The sequence below is a fragment of the Chiloscyllium plagiosum genome, chromosome 37, assembly GCF_004010195.1.
Source record: "Chiloscyllium plagiosum isolate BGI_BamShark_2017 chromosome 37, ASM401019v2, whole genome shotgun sequence".
Lineage (NCBI taxonomy): Eukaryota > Metazoa > Chordata > Chondrichthyes > Orectolobiformes > Hemiscylliidae > Chiloscyllium > Chiloscyllium plagiosum.
Genome location: NC_057746.1, coordinates 8,595,320 through 8,606,098, shown reverse-complemented (window position 1 = coordinate 8,606,098; position 10,779 = coordinate 8,595,320). Strand labels below are relative to the sequence as shown.

The 10,779-nt window shown below is 41.4% G+C and overlaps 1 long non-coding RNA gene across 1 annotated transcript; it reads left to right on the top strand.

The window, feature by feature from the left end:
• The first annotated feature begins 977 nt into the window (after nucleotides 1-977).
• LOC122541290 lies at nucleotides 978-5,038 on the top strand. Its single transcript, XR_006309558.1, has 3 exons — nucleotides 978-1,056; nucleotides 3,189-3,233; nucleotides 4,620-5,038. It is a non-coding gene; the product is annotated as an uncharacterized LOC122541290 (long non-coding RNA).
• The last annotated feature ends 5,741 nt before the right edge of the window (nucleotides 5,039-10,779 follow it).

Below are 10,779 nucleotides of genomic sequence, written 5' to 3'. Positions count from 1 at the left end.
ATACAGTCCAAAACAGTGACTGTTTCAACAATATAAAAAACAATCTTACGTTTGCTTATAATCAGCTCCATCTGCAAAAGCATACAGCTCAGGTACATGTGACATTACATCTTACCATCCGTTACACCAAGAATCAATCTGCCTGCTTGGTTACTCTGGGTACCAACACAAATATACCGTATCGCTCTCATAACCGGATATAGTCACACAAACTTGAAATCGAGAACCATGGCTTGTGATCAGCTCCTCTTGCACAGCTGTACAAACAACAGGTTTCATTAGGTTAAACTATCACCGATTCTACACATTGCTGTCGTTAGCATTCTGTCCTTCAGGTTGCTTGGCCACACAGAGAATTCTGTGTCACAGATCATGTGATCTGCAGAAGATTGCTTGATTGATGAGACCAATCCTCAAACCACATAACCATATCGTTAACAAATGTTTACACGAGGGCAGTCGGTCCTTGGCCTTGAGATTGTTTGCATTCCTTTCTCAGATTCCTTTTCTGTAATTCCTCTTCCTTTTGCTGGACACCTTATGGAGACACATTTTTAACATGAGAATGCAATACCACAAAATCCTTGACAGATGGTAGTTGCAATTCCAGCACAAGAGAAGTTTGACTTTATTTTTAATCGCAACCATTGATGAAAGCTAAAGAGAACCACATGCACTTTTAAGAGCTGAAACATTGAAGAGCAATGTTCAAACGTAAGGCGTGTTCTACAAAATGTGTGGATGAAATATCCTGGATTAATCAAATCACAAATTATGTCAGGTCTTCACAAGTCAGGAACTGTGATGCGCTGATCGAGAAAGAAGGGGCACAGGGAGCCGCAATGTGACATAGAGCCAGCTTTTGCATCCGGCCCAGACCCTGCTAATTTATAAACTGAAAATAAAATGCTGGAATTTACAACGGGTGACGCAGCATCCGGGGAGGGAGACCAGGCTAATGTTTCGAGTTAAAACGATTCAAAGAACAGCAGTACTTCAGCAACTAGGAGTATGAAATGAAATGACAAAAAAAGTTCCGAAATGTCTACCGATCATGTAGGTTTTCCAGTCAAAATTAGCAAAAGTTATGTTTGATGTTGTTTTTAAGTTCAATGGAATGAGTTTGTTGTTTGTATGTAATAGTTGTTATGAGCACGATTAATCATCGAAATTAAGTAAACGTTTATTGCAAACGATGATGTACGAAATGCATCAACTATGTATGTTATAATTGTTTTATTCACCACAAAGCGATTAATTAAAAGGATGTACATCTATCTCAGTATGATCAAGAATTGCTAAACACTCAGCAGACTACCAGCATCTGTGTACAAAGTTAAAAAAATCACACAACACCAGGTTATAATCCAATAGGTTTATTTGGATGCAGTAACATTTGGAGCGCTGCTCCTTTCTCAAGTACATGTGGAGCATCACCATGACACACAGAATTTATAGCAAAAGATTACAATGTCATGCAACTGAAATGATATATTGAACAAAGCTAGATTGTTTCCAAGTCTTTCATCTTTTCGAATGTGTGGCAGGTTTCGGTTCATTCATATGTAAATCCCAGACTTCTTTTAAATCACACTCTCGAGATAACTTAAGGTTTAATAAAAAAAAGGTGATATCTCAGCTCAGACAATGGATTAAAGGTGTGAGGTTAGAGTCGGCTTATATCCCAATCTTGAGAAAGATTGTTTTTATTTCCAAAGTGGAACTTATAAAATATTACATCGATTGACTGCCTGTATTGACTGATTGTGCGCTTTTTGAGCAAATAGAATGTACCTGCAAATATAATTCTGAAAATGCAAATTCACCTCGTAGAATTATACGCATATGTGCCTGCATGAGACTGAGTGTGCGCATGTGAGTGTGAGTGCGCGTCAGAGAGTATGTGTTTGCCTGTGTGCATTATTGGTAAAGAGTTTGTGTGTGTGCGTGTGTGTTGGAATATAAGCCTATGAGAGGTGTGCACATGGATGCGCGTGTGTGTGTATGAGAAAGAGTGCGTGCATGAGAGAGGTTATCTGTAAATGTGTGAGTATGTAAGCGAGTTTGTATGCGTGTGAGAGAGTGTATAGTGCAGTGGGGTCACTTGCAGTGTTACATGAACCCAAGGTCCCGTCTGAGGCCATCCTCATGAGTACTGAACTTGGCTATCAGTCTCTGCTTAGCCACTTTGCATTGTTGCGTTTCCTGAAGTCCACCTTGGAGGGATGGGCACCGAAAGGTCCGAGGCCAAATTCCCCTGATTGCTGAACTGTTCACCGTTGTCTGGTGATTGTTGCATGGTGTCCAGCCATTCATTGTCATAGCATCTGCTTGATCTCGCCAATGCACCATGCCCCGGGGCATCCTCTCCTGCAGCGTATGAGATAGCCAACAGTACCTGTCACGTAACTGCTGGGTGGTATCCCCAAATGTAATAGTGGTATTCATGTCAACACTCTGAGACAAATTCAGGCCGAAAGTTTTTTTTTTAACGATGAAAGACTTAACAGCAGTCGAGGTTTGTACAATACATCGTTTTAGTTGCATGACACTGTGATCTTTTGCTATCAATTCTGTGTCTTATTGTTCAGATACCTGATGAAAGAACAGCGCTCTGAAAACAAGTACTTCCAAATAAACCTGTTGGACTATAACCTGTTGTTGCGTACTTTTTAACTTTGTCCACACCAGTCCAACACTGCCTCCTCCACAGCACGGCTACCATCTGTGTAGAGAAAGCAGAATTAACGTTTTGGATCCAGTGATCCTTCTTCAGAAATATTCTACTGGGTTTTATTCAACAATTTGTGTTTTTGTTTCTGATTTCCACTATCCACAGTTGTTTCATTTTATTTCGGCTCAATACTATTTCTGTATTGAATAATACGATATTCAATACAGAATATCGTATTATTCAATATCGAAAGGAATACATTTGCAAGGAACTTGCCAGAACTCAAAGATCTGAGTGATGGGAGGGGTTGGACAAGCTGGATTTTTTTTTTCTTTAGAGCCTGGGGGAGTGAAGTGGGATCTTACAGAAGTGTATAAGATCAGAAGAGGCATGGTCAGGGTAAGTGCATTCAGCCTATTTCTCCAGGGTTGGAATATCAAGGACTAGAGTTTAAGATTAGAGAGGACAGAATGAAAGAGAACCTCAAGCTCAATTCTTTTTTTTATAACCACAGAGCGTGGGACAGATATGGAATGAGCAAACAGCGAGAGTTGCTGAGGTGAGTACATTCACAACATTTAAAAGAATTATGAGCCAGGCCAGACCCCCTTAACATATTTCAAGAAGGTCGCATAGAAACTAACTACTTTATCTTAAAGGCAGGTGTATAGTGCGTGTTCCACGGGTGATGCAGCTGGACAAACCTCTCTGCTTTAAGCAAACATAATTTGTTTACACACTATACTTGGAACATGAACAAACAAAAGCCAATGCTCATGTTAGGTGATGCTGTGAGGTATTCAGAGGATCATTGGTGCTGACTTTCAGATCAATGTAACTCATCAGATGTAGAGCGCGTTGGACAATGATATTGTCCTTGAGTCTGTGTAAAAGATAGCAGTGTCAGTTCTTTAGTAAGGAAGTAATCACATTATATTTGTTCCATATAATTTTTCCTATGAAACTCTGCGGAGAAAGTGAGGGCTGCAGATGCTGGAGATCAGAGTCAGGAGTGTCGTGCTGGAAAAGCACAGCAGGTCAGGCAGCATGCGAGAAGCAGGAGAATCGATGTTTTTGGCATAAGCCCTTCATTTCCTGATGAAAAGCTTATGCCTAAAATGTCGACTCTCCTGCTTCTCGGATGCTGCCTGACCTGTGGTGTTTTTCCAGCACTATACTCTCAACTATGTAACTCTCAGGCGAGTAAATGCAAAATAGGTAGCACCATGGACGGCTTTTGCAGTGGGTGACAGGCAGCGGAGATTTATCCATTAGAAGGTAAGATTTGAAAGCAATTATCATACGAATTAGGATATTCCCTGTGGCCAAAGATATCGCCCAGTTTTTGGTGATTCAGAGGCAAGTGGATTTCAGCTATTAAATAATGTTACTGCTGTACTGAAATACAACGAAGATGAAGTCAATAGATTTCAACAGGAGACACAGGGAATCCATAGAAAGGTGTTGATTTTTAACATATTTGTTTCTGTAAAAAGAGGGATTTCCCCCCCATTAGTATAATATTTATATATTGCTCTCATAGTTGGTTCTATTTGTTACATGAAGTGTGGATGTGTTCAAAGTCACCGAATAAATCACTGTGGAGCAGGTCAAAAGCAGAATTGTTTTATGGATGGAAGTGTCCGTGAATCCTTTTGCCCACTCTTGTTTTCCCATTGCAATGAGCTGCATGCTTCGATATTTAACAGTGTTAATTCGCATGTAGGTCAGATTGTATGCATTGTTTTGTACACGAAGGATAGAAACTATTTAATATGAAGTCAATCAATTGTTGAATCATGAAATTGAACTTTCAATTCCGGATTTAATACCATAATGTAAATTTCAATTAATTCTTGCCACGGAACATTTGATGGGATGCTTAAATAATTGGTTATGAATACAAAACATTGAACTCTCATTTCTCTGCTTTTCTCCATGGCAGAAATTTCACAGTCCTGTGTACAAGTAATTTCAAATGATTCAGCAATCTTCGAAAGAAGAACGTGATTCGAGACATATTAGATTAAATATTCTGTTCAAGCAGCTCATGATAAAGCAGCACAAAATGGCCGAGGACTCCCCGTATGGTGCAGCAGGACATGGCTGGCAGTCGTTAGAAAGCTTGGGAAATATTTGATTAATGTATTAGTCACAAGTAGAACAAAAGTAGCTCTGTAGGCCCAAGATTACAGAACTGAAATAGACATGCAAATGTAGTTTATAGATTTGTTGCAGTGTGGAAACAAATCCTTCGGCCCAACAAGCCCGTACCAATCCTCCAAAGAGTGAACCACCCAGACACAACCCCCTATCCTATTGTCCTATATTTCCTGTTGAACAATGCACCTCACCTACGCATCCCTGAACAATATCAGCAATTTAGCATGGCCAATTCACCTAACCTGCACTTCTTTGGACTGTGGGAGGAAACTGGAGCACCCGGAGGAAACTTGCGTGGACACAAGGAGAATGTGCTAACGTCACACAGACAGGTGCCCGTGACTGGATTTGAATCCTGATCCCTGGTGCTGTGAGGCATCAGTCCTAACCACAGAGTCACGGTGCCAGCATTTATACATGAGCCATTGATAAGAACATTTTATATTATGTCTAAATTGGTTGATCCTACTTTTATTATTTGATCAATCTCTTACCATGCTAATGGTTGATTTCCGTAAGGTCCTCGAAATAATCGTAGATTTAAATTGTGAATTATTTATGGTTTAACCTGTGCACGCACACAAAAGAAACTAAAGTCGTGAGAGGAAAATTCAAGTAAATTTTTGAGAGCAAGCCAGTCTCAGACAGTGAGAAAAAGCGCCTCCATACCATTTCAGGGATAAACGAATCAGAGGTGCAGAAATTAACAGACTTTCGAATATGTGGTGAATGAACACATTATGTGATATGCAAGGATAAAGTCTCGGGTGACCAATAAATATTGTAAGAAAAAATAAAACTGTTTACAACTTGTTAGCTAAACAATTCTAACATTAGGTCTAACCATATAACTTTGTCACAACTGATCTTATAACAATTAGTAAAAATCAGTATTATTTTATATTTTCTGTAATGCGGTTAATAAGGAAGCTAAAAGATCCTTGAGCATCCAATTGATTGGCAGTTAACACGGTACAACTGTAAATGTCAGGGAAGGAATGTACTTGGATACAGTGTCCATTGTGAAACGTCCTAAGAAGGGAGATAAAAGAGTCTAGGAAACTTCATGAGAACATGGAGGATGGAGGGTTGACCACAAGTCTTCAGTTGTTGAAGACAGGATGAAATAAATGAATAAAAATGCATGCTTTCCTTTGGTTGTGGAACACCTCCATGTTCTGGTGTGCCAGATTTGAGTTCTGACAGGGCGGATGCAGGAATTTGAATTCAATAAAGTCAAAACTCTGAAAGTAAGAATCTAATGATAACTGAAATCATTGCCGATTGTTGGAAAAATCCTTCATGGAAGAAAACTGCCATCCTTACCTCATCTGGCCTACATCTGATTTCAGACTCAAAGGAATTCAGTGACTCTTACCTGCTCTTTTACATATTTTGCAATTGGAAATGAATCCTGTAGCGACCAGCGGCATCCTCATGAACGGATAATAAAACACATGCGGGGGAGAAAGTGAGGACTGCAGATGCCTGGAAATCAGAGTCGAGAATGTGGTGCTGGAAAATCATAGCAGGTCAGGCAGCATCCATGAAGCAGGAGAATCAAGATTTTGGGCAAAAGCCCTTTATGAGGAGCCGAGGTTTGGAGAGATAAATGGGAGGGGTGAGGTTGGGGATAGTGTGATAGGTGCATGGAAGTGAGGGTAAAGGTGATAAGTCAGAGAAGAGGGTGGAGCAGATAGGTGCGAAGGATGATGTACAGGTAGGTCATGAGGTCGGTGCTGAGTTGGAATGTTAGAAATGGGATAAGGTGGGGTAAGGAAAATGAAGAAACTGGTGAAGTCCTCATTGATGTCATGTCCCAAGGCAGAAGATGAGGTGTTCTTCTTCCAGGCATTGAACGGTTAGGGTGTGGTGATGGAGGAGGCCCAGGACATGCATGTCCTTGGTGGAGTGGCAGGGGGAATTGACGTGTTCGGCCACAGGGCAGTGGGATTGGTTGGTCCAGCAGACCCAGAGGTGTCCTCTGAAGTGCTGTGCAATTACACATCCTATTTCCCCAATGTACGTGGGGAGCAGTGGATACAGTAAATTACGAGTGTGGAAGTGCAGGTAAAACTCTGGATGTGATAGGCACCTTTGGGACATAGGATGGTGGTTAGAGGGGAGGTGTGGGCGCTGGATTTGCAATTCCTGCAGTGGCGGGGAAGGTGCAGGGAGGGAAAGGTGCGTTGCTGGGTGGCATGACATGACAAGAGAGTCACGGAGGGAATCATCTTTATGGAAAGTAGATAGGGGCAGGGAGGAAAATATATCTATGTAGGTGGGGTACATTTGTAAATGGAAGAAATGGCAGAGGATGATTACGGAGGTTAATGGGTTGGAAGGTGAGGACCTGGGGTGTCTCAGGCGCTGTGAGGCAGCAGTGCTAACCACTGTGCCACCGTGCCGCCCACAAAGGACAGGTGGGGTACATAGGTGGGGTATATTTGTAAATGGAAGAAATGGCAGAGGATGATTACGGAGGTTAATGGGTTGGAAGGTGAGGACCTGGGGTGGGGGTCTGTCCTTGTTGCGATTGGAGTGGTGGGGGCTCCAGAGCAGAGGTGCAGGAATTGGATGAGAGGCACTGGAAGGCATCAACGACCACATGCGAGTGAAATTTCCTGTCTTTGAAGAAGGAGGCCATCTGGTGTGTTCTGTAGTGGTGCTCCTTCCACCTTCCTTCCCACCTTACCGCTCGACCCTCCTCACTGACGGATCATCATTATCCCTACCTCCATCTACCTATCACACTATCAGCTACCCTCCCAAGCCTAACTGCCCACCCATTTGTCTCTCCACCCTCTGGCTCAGAAGCCTCATTTCTGATGAGCAGCTCTTGCCCGAAACAAAAATCTTCTTGCACCTTGAATGCTGCCTGGCCTGCTATCAGCAATACAATTATCAAGTAAAAGGTCAGATGACTGTCTGGTGCTGAATTTATCAGTGTGTCTCTTAAAAAGGTTGTGATGTGAAGTTTTCAATCTCTTTCTCCCATATTTCATACCTTCTGCTCACTCACGTTGAAACTATAAAATTGCAAAGCACTTCAAATTTAGTGAATTCAAGCTGGACGCCTATATGATTGATGACAGGAAAGGTAAAATATGAACATTATGTTATAAACTGATGAGCACAAAGTGGGAGCTATAATAATGGAGTGCTTTTAGATTAAAAGATACAGAATGCTAATGCTTACAATATCCAAAAAATATTTTAATACGTATATGAGGAACAATGATAATGATAAAATTATTGTTTAAAATGGAGCAGTTCAGATTCAATGTGTAGATTTGGGTTACCATTGTTGAGCTATCTAACAATTATAATAATACACAGTCATGAACACATGTGAAATCAGCTCAGTTTAATAACAGACCCGGCTTTCTGGAGTTCTGAATGCAAATTGTCAGCTTTCATCAGAGCATAACATCAATGAACAAAGCCAGAACAACTTTGCACAATACAGTGTATTAAAATGAGCACACTACTGATCTAATGATTGCCCTTCACTACAATAGAAGCATATATATTTGCAATAGCTGCACAGTTTCTTTTCTGCACATAAAAGAGAAAATTAATATGTGGGAGGCATTTCAGAGAATATTTACGCAATTGATTACTGGAATCAAAGAATTCGTGTTAATGCATGAGGAAAGTTGAGACACGTTTGGGGGATATCTATTGTAATATGTATTAAATAAAGACGATCTTATTGAGACATGTAGGATTCTGAGGAGGCACAACTTCGCAGATGCTGAAAAGGTATTAATCATGAAACATAGACTAGAACTAAGTAAAGCATTGTATCAAAAGTGCACTGTCTCCCAGCATCAGCATACCTTCCAATCAACTAGCTCCAAACTCTGCCATCTCATGTCACACGATTCCCCTCGATCAACTGCCACCATAATCTCTCAACCACTCCGCAGCACTTCATACTCATGCATTTTTTTTTCTTTTTGTGTCGCAGCTTCATTGCTGGAAGTATTTTAGGACATTGAATACCTATACGAAGAGAAATAGAAAATGGTAATATGGACCGTTAGGTGCACCCTGGTGTTCAGTTTGGTTTTAGGTTAACTGGCTTTCTCGCTGGCTTCAAACTCTGAAGATATCAAGGACAAAACAGACCCAGAATTCTGGCTGTAAATATTGTTGACTGTTGAATGCTAAAATTTGAAGTTGTTTAGTAACTGCAGAATCAGTTTTGACGATAATGCTGTGATTTTATACCATGTTGTTTCAGAATAAATTACCTGAATGATGCCTGTAGAAAGATCAGATGATGGATAGGTATATGCGATCTGCAGCAATGATAGCCTGACTTCCTACCAGTAATCTGATCAAAGCAGGCTCCTCTTGACCATCCGTTGTATTCTTCAGCACAGAGTATCAAGCAGACATAATTGTTCTCAAGCTGGGTTGGGAAAATTTTCCACACATGTGGCAAGAAGTGTCAGGATTAATGTGGACGAACATAGAACTTGGTCAGTATGGAGCTGGTTATTAGGGAGCCTTGGATATCATAAGGGAAGGAATGGTTGTTGGATGTTCTAGGATTTAGATGTTTCAAAAGGAATAGGGATTCATGTAAAAGAGGTGCAGGGATGGCATTGCTAATCAGGGATAGTATCAGAGCCGCAGAAAGGGAGGTCATCAAGGAGGGATTGTCTATAGAGTCAGTATGGGCTGAAGTCTGAAACAGGAAAAGAACAGTCACTTTATTGGGAGTTTTCTTTAGATTTCCCAACAGCAACAGAGGCACGGATGTGCAGAGTAGGAGTCAGAGTTTGGAAATTTGTGGAAGTGACAGGGTTGTCGTTGTTAATGACTTCAACTTCTCTAATATTGAATGGAACCTGATAAGTGCAAAAAAAGGTTGTATGAGTAGATTTTGACAGTGTGTCCAGAACGGATTCTGACTCAACATGGAGAAAGGCTGACTGGAGGTGAGACGATATTGGATTTGATGCTTGGCAACGAACCAGGTCAGGAGTTAGATCTCTGGGTGGGAGAGCATTTGGTCGTAGTGATCACAACTCCCTGACATTTACTATAATCCTGGAGAGGGACAGGAGTAGAAGGGATGGTAAAGTGTTTAATTCTGGGAGGGGAAATTAAATGATGTTAGACAGGAACTGTGGAATATTAGGTGGGAACAGATATTCTCAGGGGAATGCACGGCAGAACCGTGGAGGTTGTTCACAGAACACTTGCTGCGAGTGCTGGTTACATTTGTCCCACTGAGACCAGGAAGGGATCGCAGCATGTAGGAACCTTGGGTGACAACGCATGTGGAACATCTCATCAAGAGGAGGAAGGCAGTTTACTTAAGGTTGAGCAAGCAAAGATCAGACAGGGGTGATGAATGTACTTAGGAGAGCTGGAAAAGGGCATGAAAATGCGTTGATGGATGTTATAAGAAAAACCTAAGAATGTTCTATGCTTACACAAGGACAAAAAGATGGCCAGACTGAGGTTTCTCCTGATCAGCGATAGAGGAGCGAATTTGTCCCTGGAGTTGGAGGAGGTAGGGGAGATCCATAATGAATACTTTGCTTCAGTATTCACTATTGAGAGTGAGGTTGTCGTTTGTGAGGACAGTGTGGAACAGACTGATATGCTCGAACAATTTGATGTTAAGAAGGTGGACGTACTGGAAATTTTGAAAATTTATGAGGACAGGTAAATCCCCTGCCAGACGTGATATACCCAGGGAAGCAAGGGAAGACATTGATGCACCTTTGGCTATGATCTTTGCGTCCTCACTGTCCACTGGAGCAGTACCAGACGGTGGAGGGTGGCAGATGTTATTCCCTTGCTCAAGAAAGTAAATCGGGATATTCTTGGGATTTAGAGACCAAACAGTTTTAAGTAAGTGTTGGTCAAATTATTGGACAGGGTTCTGAGAGACAGGATTTATTATTACTTGGAAAAAC